Raw genomic sequence first — 20758 nt, 5'->3', positions numbered from 1 at the left:
GAGTGATTTGATCATCATTGGAAGGTCTTTCTTAGTCTACCAAACTTGAGCATTGATGACTTCATGTTTGTATCATTCTAGCTTGTCTTCTACCTAGTTTCCTTCTTTAAAGATGTGTTACATCCTAATGTCATTAAGCCTATTCAAGATATATTGGACATTCCTGATAATTAACATGGCATGTGAGTTCATCTAAATATCCCCTTGACAAATTTTATGACTAACATAGAATCTCCCTCCAAAATCAAAATTTGAATTCCCATGTTGTTAGATAATTCCACTACCCACAAGAGCCCAAGCCTTTCTTCCTCATTACTTGAAATGCTAGCACATTTTCTAGAATATGCCTATATACCAACACCTTGAGAATTTTAGATTATTTTGAGTCACACTACAACATCCTCCCAACACTTAGACCAATCAAAATTTAATTTCAAGTAGTTTGAGGGAGGTGGCTACCATTTAGTTTGTAACCTCTCATTGAGCTCCAAATTATCAACTATCTTAATAAACTTATTGATGTCGCAAACTTTTGCACAATTCTACTCAATCCTTGTGGGCAGCAAGGGGAGGTGGTTTCCATTTCTATTTTAGCACACCCTTTCTTAATCCTCCCATACATTTATGCATGACCAGCCCCATGGAGGGTAATCATATCTCTAAAGATAAGATTGTTTTGTTCTTTCCATATATTTGAGTAGATATAGGGGGAATGCCCTTTGATAACATTTTTATGATAGGGCGGTGTAAAGGGCTCTACCATCTGAGCATAAATTGGGAAACATTATTATTGAAGACTTGTGATATTCTAAGCTGACCAAGAATAATATACCAAACCTACATAGAGTAAGGGTAGTGAATGAAAAGGTGAGGCATGAACTCTTAATGGAAACACAACATACGCCTATTGTACATCTAAAGCCATGACTTTTAAGGTTTTCAATGGTGAGAATGCTTCTATGCATAACCTACAACTAGAAAAAATTAATCTTGCAGAAAAAGTGGGAGTTCCAAAAATTCTTCCACTTCAAAGCTGCTTCCTTACCAATTAGGGAAATATAAGCTGATTTCACACTAAATTCCCCACTTGAATTTTTATCCCATATTATTTTATCCAACATTAGGAGGGAGAAAATATGAATCTCTTTCAAGATAGTGTATAATTCTTTAGATAAGACTTTATCCATCCTAATGAAGTTATTAGTCTTAAAGTCCTTCCACTCTTTGAGATAGATGTAGTGCTTCACCATTTTCCCCATCTTGAACTTCCCCCTCCCTTTTAAAGAAATAAACTTTGTTTCAATGAAGGGAACTTATCTAATCCATTTGTCCTTCCAAAATCTAATCTAGTTTCCATGCTTAATGATCCATCTTATTACCTCTTTCAAGTGTTTTCTTATCTCGATGATATTATTCCATATCCTTGAATGCATTAGTAGACCTTTTCCAAGGATAACATAGGTTAAGTGACCAAAATTCAAATACTTAGCACTCATAATATGACACCAAGGGGCCAAGTTCTAGACTAGCTTCTAACCAACCTTTATCATAAAGGTTTTTTTAAGATCTCTAATTATTTGTAGATTCAAACCTCCTTGAGATTTTGGTCTACCAAGCTCACTTGATCACCTAAGGAAAGTCTACATGAAGCCAGTGCTAACCGAGCTTATTTGGTTACCAAAGGGAGTTTGCAAAAAGATAGTATCTACTAAGTTGACTTAGTAGCCAAAGAAAAGTTGGCATGGAACTAGTGTTATTTGAGCTGACTTGATTATTGAAGGAAGTCTAAAGGAAGAAGAAAATTTGAGTTTGTATTGACCGAGTTGGGTTGACTAAACAAGGATTTTCCTATATCAATTGATTTCATATGACAGTTTTGTTGGTTAGTTCTAGCTAACTCATGGGATGAATTTCATTTGTTTGAAATTGTACTCAAGCTAACTTCACAAGATAAAGCATATAAGCTCATGTTGAGGATTGAATTGGAGAAAAATCATGATATTGAAAAGATAAATCCAAGAAGCAAATTGGGAGGATATTAGAGTATCCAAGTTGACCAATTTGCAAAGAACATTCTGATGAAGAAAGATCAAGTATTCAAGCTAGAACAAAGATCTAAAATAAAAAAATATAGTTGCATCAATAATCATGTCATATCATTGCTATTCTCTAATAGTTGTAGCAGTGAATCAAATCTCCTAACAAAGTTAGATTAATAATTATTTTTCAAATCCTCTAACAAGGTGACACTTCTATTTTAAGTGTCTAAAGACCTCAAAAAAAGTCCACTCCTAATAGGGTGAACTAAATCTTTTAACATGTTTACACCTAATAGTGTATTTTGCAACCTTTAATAGAGTTGACTCCTAATAGGTCTCACTTCAGAAGAGTGAAGATTAGTAACTCATTGTAATTGGTGGTTTTTCCAAACTTAGGTTTCCACATTAAATCTTGGTGTCTCTTGTGTTCATGTTATTTTCTTTATGATTCTACAACTTAGTTAATTAAGTTTAATCACACTAAACATCTTAAAAGTAATTATTTCAATATTTTGCAAGTGATAGTAATTCATAGTGTTAACCAAGTGCTCCTATGTTAACTGAGTTACAATAGTATTTCAATTTCAACAATGTTTTATTTTGTTTTGCATTGACATCTTAAGGGATCTTTGATTTTTTTTTGTAGTAACTAATTCACCCTTTCCCTCTTAGTTACTCCTCCTATATTTCCAACTTAGATATCTTAAATAAAGATTAAAAAAAAAAAAGAGTTTCTTGTAAAGAGATCAAATGTAATTGAAGTTTACCAAAATTACCTAGGACCTTCACTTTCAAACTTTCTAGTTTCCTCTTCATCCTCTCCACCAAAGTATTCCACAATTGGGTGGTCACTTGCTTGACCATGAGGGAAATATGTACACAAGATTTAGGGAGGTTTGAAACCTAGTATTGCAACTCCCTCATAATTCTTTGCAGCATAGTCATCTCTGTATTGCAGAAGTGTAACTTGCTTTTATGATAATTGATATGTTTCCCTGACTCTTTTGCATACCCATTCAAAGTTTTTTTCTAGGCCTTCTTTCCCTTATGGAAAATATTCCATAAAGAAAGGTGTCATCAACAAACTAATTTAGAACCTCTTGTGGGAGGATTGAAGCAAGCGTAATCCACATAAGTTTACATTAAGACACCAATGCAAAGAGGTTCCTACCAAGAATCTCAACAACCATGATGAAATGGTAAGGAAACAATGGATCTCCCTATCTAAGCCCCCACTCTATTGGGAAAAAATTCCCTAGGGAAACATTAACAAGAACAAAAAACTAGATCATTTCTATCATTTCTCTAATCAGAGTGATAAAATGTACCCAAAACCCAAATTTCCTAAGATATTTAACAATAAATTCCCTTCTCACCTTATCAAGGGCCATAGAATTATCAAGCTTGAAGGCCATTTCAGGGTTACCCTTGTTGGTTCTTTAAAATGCTATAGGTTTCAAATTACCCCAATGAGAAAAAGACACATCTAGGGGTAGCCAACTCCCATCCTTAACATATCCTTCAAACATTAGGCCAACTGTAAGGCTAGACCCTTCTTCTACTTTAGGGTTTACAAAACCTAGGTAGGTGGACCTCAGATTCAATCTATATGGTACCAATGCAAAACATATTATTGAATCTATTAACGAAAAGTTTAGCCCTTATTCCTCCTATTGACTCATGCAATAACATAGATTTGCAGTAGCTAAGTGCAAGACAATGTAATTCATAAGTTTAGTGAGGGTATCCTATTCTAACTCTTCAAACATAAAATACAAAGATGATTTGAATTTTTGATTTTATGTGGGTGGAGAAAGTAGATGAAAACCAAGTATAGACAACAAGTTAATGATCCTATACCTGATTAGTGCCTCATCCATTGGGAAATTCACAAATCTTTCTCATGCATTTTTGGACATCTAATACACCTATATTATGCCAATATTCCATATCTATCCACTTACTTTATAAATTAGATATAAATGTTCAACCTAAATCTCATTCTTACTTGATATCCTTTTCAATAAACCTACAACCCTATTAATTTTCCTAAAGTATTTGCATAACTCATTGAATTATAAAAAATAATGAAACAACATGCAGCCTTAAGGGATTGCAACTATGATCTAGACTCTTTTTTCAATTATCATAAAACATTGCAAATCACTGATGAAGGAGACAACCTTTAAAATGAAACTCAACAGCTATTATTCTTTGTATTGATTTCCTTGAAATAATACATGAAAATGCATGAGATTAACTCAAAAGATACCTAACAAACCAGATTGTACAATAAACATATGTTGTCATACAAGAGAGAAAATGGTGGGAACGAGAAACTGATGGGATGGGAAGGGGGTATCATAGCCAAAGCAAAGCTTCATGGTCTAGAACCAAAACATCACAGATCTTTCCACTCGTACTTCATCAATTCCATGAAACCATTTCTGCTTTAGTTTCCAACAGCTAACTTTTCCCTAACATTTTCCAACCTCAAATGAAAGAGAGAAAGATACATATATAGGATGAAAGAATTCAATCCTAACCTAGAAATATTTTCATTTCCTCTTTCATTCCACAAAAGATCTGATTCTTCAATCATGACTCCAACTTCAATGTCGAAATTTAGCCCAATTGGAAAAACAAATATCCATCATAATTGAAAATTGGAGCCAAATTATACAATATTGGCATAATATTCTCAAGATTAATCCAATAGACCTTTTACCATGCTAGTACTTGCATTTTTTATTTTTGCCAATCTCACTAAGAAATCCCAAATTTTACATTTCTATTTATAACTCTAACTAGTGACTTCCTATGCAAAAAAAAAAACACCATAATTGGAAATTTCATCTTCTCTTAGTTCCAATGATGTATAATATGCCTATATCCACTTATGGAGAACTCCTAGAATCTTGGTTTGAAGAATCAACTCCTCCTATGGCTTCGAAATTGCACTTGTACAAATATTTAACTCTTTCAAAAGTTAAAACTATAGCTCTAAATTTAAATCTTTTTAAAAATTTGGCCCTGCATGTGCTTTTAAGAGGAAATATTAAAATAATTAATTTATCATGCCTTTTGAAATTTCCCTCCTTTTTCACTCCAAGTCAAACTTGATTGACTGCTAGTGACATGTGTCAATTCTTGATTAGATCATTTCCTACACAGTCATCTTTCAACCTCCATCTAGGTGCCACATGGCACCATCTCATTGGCTACTTGCTTCACCGCATCATTAGTCACTATGTCGCTATCCTAGTTAGCATCCTGCCATGTCATCGTGACATAATGACCTTGTGACTCATGTCATTCTCTGCCACATCAACACCTCAAGAAGCATGCCATGTCTGAAGCCTCCACCACATGTAAATTTATAGCTTGTCCACCTCAATACCAACCCATTGCCATGTGTCACTTGCTGGTTGGGTCACCATGTACGTGGTTAATGGTTGTGCAACTTCACTTTAATGACATAGCAACTACCATCAAATCTACCATATGGCATGATCTAGTGCCCTCTTATCTTAGACTGCCATGTCACTTCTCATTGGGATTCATGTCATGTGTCAATTTCTAATTTGTATACCTTAGCCTAACACGTCACTACCATAGCACCTAGTTTCCACATCACTACACCATGCCATCAATCTAAGCAGATCCCATGATCTTGCTAATTTTTGAGTTTTCAAAGAGGTCACCATGTCGCTAGTCAAAAAACCTCCCATTTTAAAGTGGTGACATGGTGACCATCGAATTTTAGCCATTTTTTTGGCACTTTCCTAGTAGCTCCCTGATTTGTGTGTTCATTCAAAATTTCTCTCATCTCCATCTCTAGCTGGTTGAAATAGTGGGGTCCTTAGTATGAAACCCATGTCTTACAAAATATTTTGTCTTGTGGACATCAAAAAATGTGTGTGTTTTAGTATTTAAGCATCAATAATCTCCCTACCTGCTCAATGTGGGATAATTCTTCAAATTTCCTTTTACTTTAGCTGCCCTCCTCTCAATTGATTCCTCATGTGAATCTTTTTGCATTCCTCTTTAGTACTTCCTTGATTTCATCTTCCTTTAACCTCATCCTATAAGTCCAAAGTATCAAGCTATGCAATTGCCTCATCAAATGCCTATTTTGTTTATAGCTACATCCACCTCTTCAAAAAGATGTCTCCCATGTTCCATCTATTGTCTCCTTTCCTATTTTGAAGAGACAACATACATGTCACCCTTCATTCTTCTACAGTAATTTCCTTCTCTGTCAAGGTTGTTGGTCTTCCAATTTACTGACACCTTCCTCCAGGGATGGCTATGAATTGGTTCGAATAGAGAATAGGGATGTTAGGTTCAAGTTTTGTTGGATGAGATTGAGAATGATGGATTTGGAGAAATAATTCATGCATATGAATTAGATCACGGTGTACCCCTGGTGCCCAAACACTCTCTTTTCTTCCATCTCTAAATCTCTCAGAAAATTCCACTCCTTGTTTCGAAATGGCTTCTAGATTTTGCTCTTCTCCAAGTCTCCTCCTCCACACATTGAAAAAAGAAAAACACATGGGCAATCAAAATAAAATAAATTATCATGCTCCATTTATGTGTAAAGTCTTCCTTACTTGCGATTATCTCCTTCTCCATGTTGTAGTGATCTTCATCTTGTTTAGATTGTCGTTGCCTTCCTCTTCTATAATGTGGTCCTACATTTGGCACCCCCTACTATTGAAAGCTCTATTTTCTACTAGCATCCACCTCCAATGTGGATTGCACTCTTCTTCTTTTAGAAAATAGCTTCAAAAAACTATATTTTCCTCCCATGCTAGCAATCATTGGAGTGTGAACCTAGCTGAATTGTTTGGCGATTTCTTATGATGGCCTCTTGTATCACATTCCCTCTAACTAATATAGGGACATCTTCACTAGTTACAAAGATGCCATTAATTAGTTGATATCAATTGGTCTTTTCATTGCTAACCATAATGAGAGAAATTACTTTATAAAATATCTTCCTTCTCTAGTTGGTTTGATGGTGATTTACCTCCTTTACTTGGCGATGGCACCAATCTTCTCTTAATTTTTAATCTCATGTCACCTCTTCCCTCTTTTTTGTTAAAAATAGAAAAATGCAATGCCTTCCCTTGAATTATACATTCAAGACTTTTAAAATCTCATACCTATCATGGACTATGCTTCCTCTCTCTTAGAGGACCAACCATAAAGAAGAAAATGTTGCCTTATCATTAGTATATATTCTACTAAAAGGGCCTTCTTTATGTATGTGTGGATAGTTTTTTTATCACAAATATTAGCATGTTTTAAAAATGTTTATCTTGATTGGGTATTTTTAAAAATGATGTTTTCAATGAACAACCACATGGTTAATTATGTTTAAAACATGTAATGTGTTGCTAGAGTGGTAAGTTCTAAAAACTATCTAGCATTAATAACCTTCTACAACATCCCATCAACATACATTTTTTTTAGAAATGAAAATTCCCTTTTGTAAAAGCACTACATATAATGCCATATGAGAGTTCAATCACCATCTATTCCTCCCTATTGAAGATGTTGCAAAATGGGAAGAAGACTATAGTTCATTTTCACAATATCTTCTTTAATTTGTATAATAGGAATTTGTGATTGGCAAGAAAACACTTCTACAAGATAAAAAACTAGCCATGGAAACCTAATATATTAAATGATATTTTCTTATTATCACCAAATATAATACCATGTATCCCTTTACTCTTGATTAGAAATATGTTTTGCATTGAAACAATAGAATGATCAAAGTCATCATAAAACATCTTAAAACCTGCCCTATCATCCTGAAGAAGTCAGTCAGGCCTCAAACGAATCGCCAAATAAAATAAAATGAATTCAAACACTTGATCCTTCAAACTGATGCTCTGATGAAAATAAAATTTGATCGTTGAACGATCACTTAAAACTAATTTTATCATTTAATTGAAGACTGTCAACTTAGTGCTAGAAGATCCTTTGAGTGGCCTTAAAAACTATCAAAAACACCTAATCGAGCTTGAAAATTGAATATACTAATTCTTTGTTTTTCACACTTTTACCCTATCAAATCTCATCTTAGGAAAAATTCTTAGGCCAAACATATTAACTATCAAAGTTTCCCTCTCAGAATTGCCTACAAGAAAATATGTTAGAAAACTATAAATCATTTTCAGATTTGGCTTCAGAAACTAGGCAAATTGACAATTCAGGAAACAAAAATTAGGGAACTTGTTCATTGTCATGAGGAAAATATAAATCTATGATTAGGGCTCATGATGAATAACTAGACATATTTGGTGAACGGTGAAAATGGGCTGCTTAGATTTTGCAGACTGGGAACACTGGAAGAGAAACAATTTTTCTAAATGAAATGGACTTGGGAAAGTTGCAGACGGATTCATCAAGATTTGAAAATTGGCACACTTAAATTATTTTTAGATGAGAACATAGTGGTAGAATCCATTTGATCTCACCTATCATAGATTTTGAGGTATGACATCATGAATAGATGTATTGACCAATCTACATATACTGACACCAGTAAAAGAGTTACAAATTACATTTGGAATCATGTTTGAAAAATAATTAAATGGATTTTTAATAAGCTAAAAGCTGAAATCTAGTAAGTCTTTGACCTCTAGAATGCAATGCAAAAGGAATTTTCTCATTTTGGTCAACTAGGTCAAAGTTATAACAAGTCAAATAGGGCCTTATAGAATTTTGAACAATTTACTTCAGCATGACAACAATAAATGACCAACTTTGAGGGATTCAAAATGTAGTCAAACCAATTCAAAATGACTTGAAATATAAAACATTGGTTCTCTGGTATGGACACTAAACACTCCCAAAGTAGAAATTTATGAAACATTATTGGGTGTGAGATATTCAATTGCAAACACAGCCTCGTGTTGTTGTTTGACACTTACGCAAAAATGTAGATTTGGTCATTGCTCAAAACAAAACTTCATGAAATGGCTCAAAATAGAAAATTTTCTTCATGGGATGAGTGAACACATTGAATTGAAGGTGGTAGAACCATTAAACACCTCTTAGTCCTCAAATAGATGGTTAGGTACATGTGGATCAAAAGTGCTTATAGGACTTGATTTTTCAATGGTACTCAAAATCAAGGCTCAATTTTGAGTCCCAATGGTGGCTCTATCTAGGGATGCATGTCCTTGGATGGCATGGAAAGGATTATATCTTTGGAAGAAGTAGACCACACACAAAAACATAATCTTGAATAGCTTTATTGAAAGCAAGAAACAACTACTCCTACTATGTACAAATGATGGCCCCGGGCCATTAAACTTCAACAAAACCTTTTACCTCTATCATATACCTAAGTCTGATTGACATTTTCTTGAGGTAAACTAAAAATATTTCTTCTATTAGTCTCACCAATTAGATTGCCATTTTGAAATAAAACACTTGGCAAAACTGAATTCACTCCTTCATCCTCATAGTGCATATATAAGTTAGCATTAATTTCTATATCATGCCCACTATGAGGAAGAAAATTAGCATGCTCATGTAAACTAAGATCAAACTAAAAACTATCATTTGCATATGACTGTTGCATACTCTTAACCAGAAACATAAATGATTCATATTCTACTTTATTCAACAAGTTGCATATGTCAAAATCTTGCAACTCACCTTGTGTAACTAGGTGTGAATAATATTTCAAATCTATTTTTTCTATCTCATTTAAAATCTTGATATTCATTCAACCAGATTTGTCATAAGATAATACCCCTTCACACTCCAAGAACTGATTAGTTACCAAGTTTGAAAACTATCATGAGAGTGCTGACATAAATCATGCTAATTGTAATCTTCATCAAACAATTAATTAGAATGAACTCTAAGCTTATCATTAGCATATAATGAAAATTTAGAATAAGATTGATCACTTCTAGCCTTTTCTTCCTTTTTATATTCAAAACCAACTTTAGTATAATCAACCTGATAAGAATCTAAAACAAAATGAAACTTCACCCTATCAGTACTCTCCTCATTAGAAAATTCATCATGTGTATTGATACTTGATTTATTATCAAATACACCTCCAAAACTTGACAATGGATATTTTGATTCTATATCAAATTCAACATCAAACCTTGGTGAAATGATCTCATCTTGAGAAGAAACACCATAAGGGACAGCATGATCATACAAAGAAACATTTCCATATCTTTCTAGATCATGAGCTAGTAGTTCTAAAATCTCATCAACACTAAACAAGACATCACCACACCTTTGTTCTCCTAGGTTCTGATTATAAACCAGCTATCTAAAAAAATTATAGTAGTAGTACCATTAATATAAAAATCTGAAAAAAATAGGATCATTACTATAGCATAATACCTATTCTTTCCACAATACCTCTTTACTAGGTGTATCATTCTCATTTTTATCACTAGAAGAATTATCCATATTGTTGTTAGAAATTTCCACACTCTCATGCATACTATCATACTATTCATTTTCAGTCACATAATCATCTTCATCTTGCTGACTAAAATCATCTAATTCAGTAGATCTAGAATTCATCTCTTCATAATCAAAAGAAACATTGTCATTATCTATGGATTCACTAGACTCACTATTACTTTCAACACATTCATATTTTCTATTTAAATCATTCTCAAATTTCTTGAAAAGAATACCAACATGAAAAATATTTTGTAGCTTCAAATATGATGGCCAGTTAATTGAATTAGGCAAAAAGACATCTAGAAAGGAAATAGGCCATGAATATTCCTAGGGTCTTAAAGACACATGCAACTCCATAACTGCTGATTTAAAATTTTCATAGATCTTATCATCTTCTAGACCTTGAACACTTCCTACCACATTTCTATAAATCAGACAATCTGATTATGAAAAATCTTTCTTAATTTCTACCATATCTTGAAGCACATATTCATGTCTTGGAAAACTAAATTCATATTTGAGATTTGATTCCATTTTAAAATAAAATTTATAGCTCTTTCTTTCAATGCTGAAAATCATTGAATAGAGGCAACCATGTTTTTAACATTTGACTTCCATAAAAAGAAAACATGAAAACCAAAAAATACCTCAAGCATTGATGCAAGATTTTGATTTGTTGTTTTGACATGGGTCCATACTGAAAATCCTTCACACCATTGATAAAACTTTGTAGAGTCACCACCTCCTTCCTAGAGGATAAAGAAATAATTAGTATGATTTACATTTTACACTTCATTTTTTATAACAGCAGATTGCAACAACATTTCAAAACTTATCAAGAATTTAAACATCCTTTTCTAAAGTCTATCAAAAGCTTTAGATCTGCCCATACAATTGAAAGTCCTTCAAAATTTTGCAATCAAATCAACTAGGAACAAACTAGTATAGAGATTGAGAGCCTCCACTCACTCATGTGAGAAATAAAACATAATTTGTCACTTGTCAAATCTGAACCAAAACTTGAATGTAGGAGAAACTTGCAAATCATTAACACCTTAAAAAGTAAATAGACTTCATAAATCAATTCTTGACTCTAAACTTTCTCAACAATACTTGAAAAAATAGAATTGATCGAAGATAGACATATAATAGTCATAGAACACAATTTACATCCAATTTTTAAAAAAATTGCTATCCATCAATAAGGCTTAACTAGGGATCACAAAACTTTTCATATCAAACAAAATATGCATAATATATCAGAGGTTTCTAGCTCAATAATTTAGACATTTACAACCTTATTCCCCAATAGAGTTGCCATTTTTTTGGTGTTTTGAAACTCTACAAGTTTCAAAATACCCTGATGAGAACAAGACACATCTAAGGGCAGCTAACTCCCATCCTTAAAATATCCTTTCAAGAACTAGGCCAACTATAAGGCTAGACCCTTCTTCTACTTCAAGCTCTACAAAACGTAGGTGGGTGGACCTCAAATTTGATTTATATGGTACCAGTGCAAAACATATTCTTGAATCTATTAACAGTAGATTTAGCCCTTATTCCTCCTATTGATTCATGCAATAACATGGATCTACAATAGCTAAGTGCAAGACAATTTAAAATATAAAGATGATTTGAATTTAATTTGATTTTATGTGGGTGGGGGAAGTAGATGAAAACCAAGTATAGACAACAACCTAATGATCATGTAGCTAATTAGTGCCTCATCCATTGGGCAATTCGCAAATCTTTCTCATGCATTTATGGACATCTAAAACACCTATATTATGCCAAGAATCTAAATCTATCCCCTTACTTTGTAAATTAGATATCAATGTTCAATCTAAAATTCATTCTTAGCTGATATCCTTTTAAATAAACTTGCAACCCTATTGATTTCCCTAAAGAATTTATGTAAGTCATTGAATTATAAGCAACAATGAAACAACATGCAACCTTAGGGGACTGCAACTATGATCTAGACTCTTTGTTCAAAGATCATAAAAATTTGTAGATCATTGATAAAGGAGACATGATTTAAAATGACACTCAAAACCTAATGTCCTTTGTATTGATTTCCTTGAAATAATACATGAAAATGCATGAAATTGACTCACAAGATACCTAACAAACAAAACTTTACAATGGACATATGTTGTCATACAAGGGAGAAAATGGTGGGAATGAAAAACTGATGGTATGGGAAAGGGGTATCATAGCAAAAGAAAAGCTTCATGGTCTAGAACCAACACATCCCAGATCTTTCCACTCAAACTTCATCAATTCCATGAAATCATTTCTACTTCAGTTTCAAACTCCTAACTTTTCCATAAATTTTTCCAACCTCAAATGAAAGAGAGAAAGATACATATATAGGATGAAAGAATTCAATCCTTGTTGTAAATGTTTTACAATAAATGAGGGGGGGTGGTTGTGGGGGATGGGGGATGTGAATCAGTTATCCAAGGTCTAAATGCCCTAATAATACCTTTTCACTAATTATAGTGAGCCCATTGAACTACTCATTCATCCAAGCTTAAAACAACCATCTTAGCAAGTTACAGCAAATCAACATGCAAGAATAAATCATGCAAGATCAACACATGACACAGTGATTTACATGGAAACCCAATTCAAGAAAAACCACCAGTAACATGCTACTCAATTCTCACTCTTTTGAAGTGATGCCCTATTAAAGGCCTGCCCTATTAAAGGCTTACAACACACTATTAAATGTGACCTTGTTAGAGGATTTTACTATACTGTTAGGAATGGGCCTAGTCAAAGGACTTTGGAACATTCACTTGTAATGTCACCTTGTTAAAGGATTTACAACATGACAATAAGAGCTTTTGATCTGATACAACTCACAACATATCTTACAGATTTCAGATCACACTTCAGTTCAATCCTTTGCTTGGCTTCAATCACTGTGGCTCTGACAAGTTGTCTTACTTTCAAGCTTCATCTCCTTGAGTCTTGATGCTCATCATACCAATGCAATCATCTTTGTGGTCATCTATCGAAACAAAGTTTCTATGCTCTCTTCCTCTTTAGCACCTTCTTCAGCACTTCATGCTTGACCAATTTTTTTGCTTCATGACCTTATGACTCCTTAAATAGAAATCTGGAATACTTTTCTTGTTCAATTCTCCCTTTCCAACTTTAGGGTTTCTATAGATTAGGTAGGATACAATGTATCGGTCCCATATCTCTTTTTTATCTAGAAACTTCATCTAGAATCTAGTTGTATTCGCCAAAAAAAATTTACATAGTGTTTTGTGCCACCAGCTCATCATTCTTATCTTCTATCTGGTTCACAAAATTCTAGATAACAACCATGTTAGCTTAGATCTAGTGAATCTTTGACTTTTCAAAATAATGTAATAGCTCGGAACTTTTGACTTTCTGATGCTCGGGACATGAACACAACTCGGCACTTGATCTTCATTCAGCACTTGATCTTTACTTGGCACTTGATCTTCACTCAGCACTTGATTTTTACTTGACTCTTGATCTTCACTCGGCACTTGATTTTTACTTGGCACTTGATCTTCACTCGGCACTTGATTTTTACTCGGCGCTTGATCTTTAAGTATATTGTCAATACATCACTTTATCATTGACTTACCTAATGTTTGCACTTCATTCCAAAACCATAACTCAACCTTTTCCTTAGGTGCTTTTGTTACATCTTATTGATTCCTCATCAATTAAACAAGTGATAGTGCTTAGATCTTATAAGAAATTTCCATTCCAGCAAATAGTAGGTTTGACATCAGTGACAAAATAATGATTGAACACATTCTGTAGCAACAATATATTTCATACAATGATCTATTTCAATCTTATTACAACAATCTCCCTCTTTGGCATCGATGGCAAACCAAACTGATCAACCAAGTTAACAAAATTTTAACTAGGCTAAAATGGTAAGTCAAATACCAGAAAGAAAACTTGTTGACTTTTGTATTTCCCTCTGATCTTATTCCTTCTAATCTATCTTTGATTTAGTCTACTGAGCTATTCCTTTTGAGAGCTAATTAGTGTCTGCTATTCCTCTATTTAAAGAATTTGACCAATTGTAGCTATTTTCTCCCTCTTTAATTAGTTCCCTCTATTTTCTACTTTCTCCCTCTTTCTTTGCTTTGATCAATTTTTTCTATTTCTCCCTCTTTGACAATAATGCCAAAGACACATTATTTTAGCATCTTATCATGCAACTATAGCATTTACAAGAACTTCTAATATCTCCCTGTGTCACCTTGCTTGTGACTTGTTTGGAATGTTAGTACTTTGATTACTTCTGGCTAAACCTCAAGTAAGTACCCTCTGTATCAACTTATATAATCTAATCAATCAACTTACTTGATGCAGGGCAGTCTTGTTGTTACTTAAGTAGCCTTGGTTAGGGGTATCACCCCTAACTTACCTCTAAGATATTCGAATGAATCTTTAGGTAATGATTTTGTGAAGATGTCAGTAGTTTGTTATTTTGTATTGATATATTTCATCTTCACTTGCTTGTCTTCCACCAATTCTCTTACATAGTGATACTTGATTGCAATATGCTTTGTTTTTGCATGCATCACAGTGCTCTTTGATATGTTGATAGCACTTGTGTTATCACAATTAAGTATCACAGGTTTAGTTATTTCTTCCTTCATTCATTTCAATAGATGCTTGATCCACACAATATTTGTACAATTTATAGCAGCAGCAACATACTCAGCTTCTGTTGTGGACTGTGATGTACAACTTTGCTTTTTACTAGTCCAAGTGACTAATCTTTTTCCTAAGAAAAGTGCTCCTCCATTGGTGATTTTTCTATCATCTATGTTACCTCCCCAATCTGCATCAGTGTAGACCTTTAAATCAAAATTTTTAGTCCTCTTGTAGTACAAACCAAAATCTTCTGTACCTTTTAGATACCTCATTATTTTCTTGATAGCCATAAGATGATTTTCTTGGGTTTGCAAAAAATCTTGCCACTATTCCAACAGATAAAGCAAGATCTAGTCTACTATGTACAACATATTGTAGTTTTCCAATCATTGATCTGTACATTTTTTGATTTACTTCAGCTGAATCATCATTCTTTGATAACTTATTTCCTATTGCCATTAGTGTACTTACTGATTTTGATTCATCTAAACCAAATGTTTTGAGTATTTCCTTGATATATTTTGATTGGGTTACAAATATACCATATTTTAGTTGGTGTACTTGCAATCCAACAAAAAAATTGATCTCTCCAAACATTGACATCTCAAATTCATGGCTCATTTGATCAGCAAAATCTTTGCATAGAGCATCTTTTCCTCCAAATATTATATCATCAACAAAGATCTTAGATATCAAAACATCTTTACCTTTCTCTTCCTTGATATACAGATTGCTATTGTCAACTATTTTCTCAAATCCTATCTTGATAAGATATTTGTGAAGTCTCTCATACCATGCTCTAGGTGCTTGTTTCAAACCATAGAGTGCTTTATGTAGTTTACAAACCATATCCCTGTTGTTCTCATCAAAAAATCCCTCTGGTTGTTCAATATAGACTTCCTCTTCTAATATACCATTCAGAAAAATAGACTTTACATCCATTTGATAAACTTTAAAACCTCTATATGCAGCATATGCAAGTAAATTTCTTACTCCTTCCATTCTAGCAATAGGGGCAAATGTTTCCCCATAGTCTAATCCTTCTTCTTGAGCATAAACCTTACATACTAGTCTAGCTTTTTTTCTAGTAATCTCACCATTCTTATCTAGCTTGTTTCTGAATACCCACTTGGTGCCAATCACATTCTTGTCAGCTAGTTTGGGAACCAAACTCCAGGTTGTGTTCCTCCTTATTTGATCAACCTCTTCTTCCATAGCTTTATACCAGTCACCATCTTGTAATGCATCATACACTATCTTAGGTTCAAATTTTCTTAATAGACATGATTCATTTCTTAGTCTATTCCTTGTCATTGGTCTTGCATCTTTGTCACCAATTATATGTTTAGCAGGGTGATGTATTTTCACATATTTGGATAATCTTGGTTTTGTCCTTGTTTCCATGTTTGATCTTTCAGATTTAGGGTCACTATGCACTTTGTTGTCAGGTAGTTCTACATCTCTTTCATGTGTACTGACTTCAGAATTAGAATGTGCATTTTCTTCATTCTACAACTCAACTTCTGAATGCAGCTCGACATTCATTGGTTGTGACTCGGCTAAAAATGAAACTTGCTATTGAATCCCAATTTGATTGATAGCATCCTTGTCAACAGGCATTCCTTCATAAGAATACATAAAGGTTTTGTAGTCATTCATTCTCTTTGATTCTTCAACTTGGAATTGTGTATGCTCATCAAAGTTTACATTTTCACTTTCCACAATTTTGTCAGTGTTAGTATTTAAACACTTATAAGCTTTACTTCTAGTGGAGTAGCCAAGGAATATGCCTTCATCACTTTTTCCATCAAATTTTCCATTTCTAGTATCTTTTAGGATAAAGCATTTGCAACCAAATACTTTGAAATGCTTTACATTGGGTGAGTGACCATACCATAATTCAAAAGTTGTTGCATTTGTAACTTTCTTGACTTGTACTTGGTTTAGTGTGTGAACAGCCACACTTACAACTTCTCTCCAATATCTCAGAGCAACAGCCTTTTCCATCATCAATGTTCTGGTACAGTCAATCATAGATCTATTTCTTCTCTCAGCAATTCCATTCTGTGGGGGAGTCCTCAAAGTTGATGTTTGTCTCTTGATTCCTTTATCATTGCAAAATGTCTCAAATTCATTTGATGTGAATTCTCCACCTCTATCTAATCTCAGGCATTTCAAACTCTTTCTTGTTTCCTTTTCAACTCTAGCAACATACCACTTAAACATTTGGAACGCATCAGATTTTTTCTTTAAGAACATAACAGTCATCATCCTAGAATAGTTATCAACAAAAAAAATTATATATTTATCTCCTTTGTAGCTTTGTACTTCTATTGGACCACATAAATTAGTATGGACTAACTCAAGTACTTCTTTAGATGTATAGTTTTTACTCTTGAAACTTGACTTAGTCATCTTTCCTAGCTGACATTATTTGCACATGATGTTGTTAGGCTTCTTTAGTTTAGGTAAACCTCTGACTTTCTTCATTTTACTGATATTGACCAAGTTATCAAAGTTGACATGACATAGCCTTCTATATCGTAACCATTCATCATCAAATTTTTTAACAAAACAATAAGCATTTTCCATATCAAGATAAAATAGATTACTTCTTGTTTGATCTCCTTTTCCTATCAATTTGCTATCAATATCATAGATTTTTGTAGTTTTGTTTCCAAGTTCTACTTTGCACCCTACATTGCCTAACTATGAGACACTCAACAAATTATAGTTTAGTCCTTTAACATAGTATGCATTATCACATGAAATTTTCTATGTAAGCTTAATCGAGCCTTTTCCTTTGATTTGACATGGAGCATCATTTCCAAATCTAACACTATTTCCATCATACTGAGTAAAGTCAACAAACTTACTTTTATCTCCTGTCATGTGGTGTGAGCACCCACTAGCTATGATCTATCTGTCATTCTTGTTCATACATGTTACCAATTTTGTAGGCTCTTCATCATCATACTGGTCCTTCATAGCCACATAAAAAAATTCATCATCACTATCATCGAAATTCTCTTCAGCGATATAGGACTTCTTGCCTTTTTCTTTGTATTCTCTCTTATCATCTTCTCTTCTATTTTTGTACTTGTTGCCTTCCTTGTAATATTTTTTCTATGTACACCTTGTAGCAATATGTGCTACTTCATTGCAATTGAAACAAATGATAGGCAACTTACCCTTGAATTTTCCTTTGCCTCTGTGAAATCTTCTAGCTAGTAATGCTTCCAATTATTCCACATCTTCTTCATTAGTGCTACTATCACTGGATACATATTTCATCTTTCTTCCCTTCTTTTATTTCACCTATTCAGTATCTTTCAGTGATAGCTTGGCCTTGAAAGTAGATTCAACATTCTCAAGTTTGTAGTTGTCAAAGTTAGATAACTCAAATGCATTGAGTCTTCCCACTATACCTTCAAAGCTTAGATTGTTTCCTAGCACACATCTTAGCTCTTGTGTAGCTGATACTCTAATAGCATAGATAGGGAGCAAGGTTCTTAAGAACTTACAATTAACAGTATCATCATCTAATTGACCATTCAAACATCTTATTTCACTTACCACTTCCTTTATTCTAGAGGCATACTGAGCAACATTCTCACTTTCCTCCATTTTCATGTCATCAAACTTTCCTCTGAGGCTTTCTCTTTTTGCTCTTTGGAAATTTTGATCTCCTCCATAGATGTCTAATAGGGTTTTCCACATCTTAAATGTAGTGTCACATCCTTTGATATCATCGAATTCTACATAGTTGAGTGCAGAAGCGATCTCCAACATTGTTTGATTGTGTTCCTATTTTTTTTTCAAATCTTCTGCAGTAAGAGTACCAGTTGGATCAACATGTTCAGTAAAAATTGAATTTTGGGCATAATCTCCTATGGATCCAAGATGCAGCTTCATCAAACTTTTCCATGCAAAAAATTTGTCTTTATTGAGCTTGGGAACTTCTCTCTTAGACATTTTGATCTTTTCTGCTTCTAGTTCCTTTAAACTAAATCAGTAGAAAGGCTCTAATAACAATTGTTGTAAATGTTTTAGAATAACTAAGAGGAGGGGGGGGGGGGGGGGGGGGGGGGGGGGGGGGTGAATTAGTTATCCATTGTCTAAATGCCCTAATAATACTTTTTCACTAATTACAGTGAGCCCATTGAACTACTCATCCGTCCAAGCTTAAAACAACCATCTTAGCAAGTTACATCAAATCAACATGCAAGAATAAAACATGCAAGATCAACACATGACATAGTGATTTACGTGGAAACCTAATTCGAGAAAAACCACCAATAAACATGCTACTCAATTCTCACTCTTTTGAAGTGATGCCCTATTAAAGGCTTACAACACACTGTTAAATGTGACATCATTAGAGGATTTTACCATACTATTAGGAATGGGCCTGGTCAAAGGACTTTGGAACATTCACTTGAAATATCACCTTGTTAAAAGATTTACAACATGGAAATTAAACCAACCTAAGTCCATAGGATTTATACTAACTATTACAATTGCTAGAGAGTAACAATGAGAGCTTTTGATCTGATACAACTCACAACATATCTTGCAGATTTCATATCACACTTTAGTTCAATCCTTTGCTTCACTTCAATTAGTGTGGCTCTGATAGCTTGTCTTACTTTTAAGCTTCGTCTCCATGAGTCTTCATGCTCATCATACCAATGCAATTATCTCTATGGTCATCTATCAAAACACAGTTTCTATGCTCTCTTCCTCCTTAGCACCTTCTTCAGCACTTCATGCTTTCATGCTTTCATGATTGACCAATTGTTTTACTTTGTGACCTTATGACACCTTAAATAGAAATATGGAATACTTTTCTTGCTCAATTCTTCCTTTCCAACTTTAGGGTTTCCATAGATTAAGTAGGATACAATGTATCTATCCCATATCTCATTTTTATCTAGAAACTTCATCTAGAATCCAATTCTATTCATCAAAAACATTTTACATATTGTTTTGTGCCACCAACTCATCACTCTTATCTTCTATCTAGTTCGCAAAATTCTAGATAACAACCATAGTGGCTCAGATCTGGCGAATCTTCAACTTTTCAAAATAATGTAGCAGCTCTGCACTTTTGACTTTCTAATGCTCAGCACATGAACACAACTTGGCACTTGATCTTCACTTGGCACTTGATCTTTACTTGACACTTGATCTTCACTCAGTGCTTGATTTTTACTCAACACTTGATCTTCACTTGGCACTTGATTTTTACTTGGCACTTAATCTTCAAGTATATTGTCAATACATCAATTTATCATTGACTTACCTGATCTTTGCACTTCATTCCAAAACCATAACTCAACCTTTTCCTTAGGTGATTTTGTTACATCTTATTGATTCCTCATCAATCAACTAAGTGATTGTGCTTGGATCTTATAAGCAATTGCCATTCTACCAAATAGCAGGTTTGACATCAGTGACAAAATAATAATTGAACACATTCTATAGCAACAATATCTTTCATACAATGATCTTTTTTAATCAGATTACAACAATCCTGAGCTAGAAATATTTTCATTTCCTCTTTCATTTCAAACAAGATTTGATTCTTC

The sequence above is a fragment of the Cupressus sempervirens genome, chromosome 5 (genome assembly GCF_028749045.1).
Source record: "Cupressus sempervirens isolate cs-2001-9-10 chromosome 5, ASM2874904v1, whole genome shotgun sequence".
Classification (NCBI taxonomy): domain Eukaryota; kingdom Viridiplantae; phylum Streptophyta; class Pinopsida; order Cupressales; family Cupressaceae; genus Cupressus; species Cupressus sempervirens.
The sequence above is the reverse complement of the archived record's forward strand: the minus strand, read 5'-3'. Positions refer to the sequence as shown.